Source organism: Octopus bimaculoides, chromosome 15 (genome assembly GCF_001194135.2).
Source record: "Octopus bimaculoides isolate UCB-OBI-ISO-001 chromosome 15, ASM119413v2, whole genome shotgun sequence".
Lineage (NCBI taxonomy): Eukaryota > Metazoa > Mollusca > Cephalopoda > Octopoda > Octopodidae > Octopus > Octopus bimaculoides.
In genome coordinates this window covers 6,991,070-6,993,569 of record NC_068995.1, presented here as the reverse complement: position 1 = coordinate 6,993,569, position 2,500 = coordinate 6,991,070, and the positions used below count along the sequence as shown (strand labels likewise).

The window sequence follows — 2,500 nt, the reverse complement described above, 5'->3', positions numbered from 1 at the left end:
GGTCAGTGCATTTATTCTTTGATTCTTGTCCTTGTTTTGATTAGACTGTGGCCATGCTGGGGCACTGCCTTCAAGAATTTTAGTCGAATGAATCAACCTCAGTACTTTTTATTTTTTTAAGCCTGATACTTATTCTATCAGTCTCTTTTGCCAAACTGCTAAGTTACGGAGACGTAAACACACCAACACTGGTTGTCAAGCAGTGGTGGGGGAGGGGAACTGACACAGACACACAACAAATATATATAACAGGTTTCATTCAGTTTCCGTCTCCCAAATCCACTCAAGGCTTTGGTCGGCCTGAGGCTATAGTAGAAGACACTTGCCCAAGGTGCCACGTAGTGGGACTGAACTCAGAACCATGTGGTTGGTAAGCAAGCTTCTTACCACACAGCCACTCCTGCACCTATGTGTATTCATTTCCACAAAAGGAATTTGCTTCCTATTTTCTCTCCCTGGTGGTGGGCCAGTTTGGAAGATAGTCATTATTGTTGTTTCCGTTGTAGAAATCCAGTTCCCAGTTGTGAGAAAGAGTGGCAACCGTAACAATATGTAAGAATACAAACACAGTTACTCACCACTTTACAAACAATGGAAGAGGTTCGAAACGTCATCGAGAATGATCTCAGAAAATCAATGACAGTATTGCAACCACTTCACTCTAAGACGCCAGTTGACTGTGGCCTAAATTGTCCCTTTTGAAAATCATTTCCATTCCTACTTCACTGGATCCGGTTGGAAGTCTTCTTAGTTGCTTCAGCTAATTGCCTTAAGAGCTGTCTGTCTATGAGGGTGTTGATGTTGTTGTTGACTAATTCTGCTTCAACAGATCTAATATCCTCCACACCAGTACTTTTCAACCGTATTTTTGGCCATCGGCGAACCCTGCTGTATTCTTTCACCACAACTTTCTCTCACCCTTTCTTCCAGTTTCTGTTGTACCTGTATTTCAAAGGGCCAGCCTTGTCACACTCTGTGTCACGTTGAATCTCCCCGAGAACTATGTTACGGGTACACGTGTCTGTGGAATGCTCAGCCACTTGCACGTTAATTTCACAAGCAGGTTGTTCCGTTGATCAGATCAACTGGAACCCTCGTCGTCGTAACAGACAGAGTACCACGATGTGTATGTGTGTATATGTGTACATTGATGTATCTCACAAGCCAATCAATGTTTAAAAAATCATCTTATATTTTGTAATTAAATATTATCAAGAATTGTATTTTAAAAAATTGCTTAATATATTTGGTGCATTGTAGAAATATAAGCAGGTAAATCTTAACAACAAAATCTTATATGGAAGGGTCATATGGAACCCATTGCTCTATGCAGTTATACAACCTGCTAAAAATAGCTACCAAACCTTTCTCAAATTACAGTTTTCCCCTCCTTAAGAGATGTGTAACTAGGACAGTGTACCCCTAGATACATTCGTAGCCACGGGTGTGTGGTAAGGAGTTTGCTTGCCAACCACATGGTTTGGTTCCCGGTTCAATCCCACTGCACGGCACCTTGGTCAAGTGTCTCCTACTATAGCTTCATGGCCAACCAAAAACCTTGTAAATGTATTTGAGTAACAGAAACTGAAAGAAGCCTGCAGCATGAATGTGTGTGTGTGTGTGTGTGTGTGTGTGTGTGTGTGTGTGTGTATGAGCTTATGTCATCTTGTGATATTATGTGATAGTTGTAAAATGATTGTCACTGTCATAGAAGCGGTGTCATTCATCTGCGGATGATTAAAGCTTCAATGTCCTTGATCACAGGTCTGCTCCATTAGTATTGACCTGGGGTTAAATAACAACTTGAGACTCATTTGCTCAGATTTGCTTGCGTTTGAGTGTGAGAATTCAAGCATGCACATTATTGTAGTTTCTATAAACTGTATATGTGAGAGAGGAGGAGGGTGGGAAAGGACAGGGGTAAGAGTGTGAGAGAGAGAGAGTGATAATGACTGATATAGACAGGGAGGGATGATATGAGAGAGAGAGAGAGAGAGAGAGTGAGTGAGTGTGTATGTGTGTGTGTGTGTGTATGTGTGTCAGAGAAATACTGAGTACAGAGTTGTGTTTGTGTATGCGGGAGATAGAATGTGTGCCCTTACGGGTGTGTGTGTGTGTGTTTATAAGAGTGTATATATATATATACATACGTCTGTATATGTGTGTACATGAGAGTGCGTATATAAGAGAGACAGTATGTATGAAAGGGAGACAGTATGCGTGCGACATATATAGTGTGAGAAAGAGTGAGTCAGAAAGTTTATGAGTGAGAGTGCACGAGCGTGTGAGTGTAGGTGGTGTGTGTGTGTGTGTGTGTGTGTGTATGTGAGTTTGTGTGTGTGTGTGTGTGTGGTACATTCCCAGTGCATTCCCACAGGCCAGCTGTGCATGAATGGCGCCTATACACACACACACGCTAATAAAGAAAAATGGTACCACATTAGTCGATCCCACAAATAAAGTGTGTATATTTATATATATATATATATGTATGTATATA

General features: G+C 41.3%; 1 protein-coding gene across 1 annotated transcript in view; it reads right to left on the bottom strand.

Moving 5' to 3' along the window:
* Positions 1-2,500, bottom strand: part of LOC106875058 (serine/threonine-protein kinase 38-like) — a 114,192-nt gene that overhangs the window by 97,667 nt on the left and 14,025 nt on the right. The gene's annotated exons all lie outside the window — the stretch shown is intronic.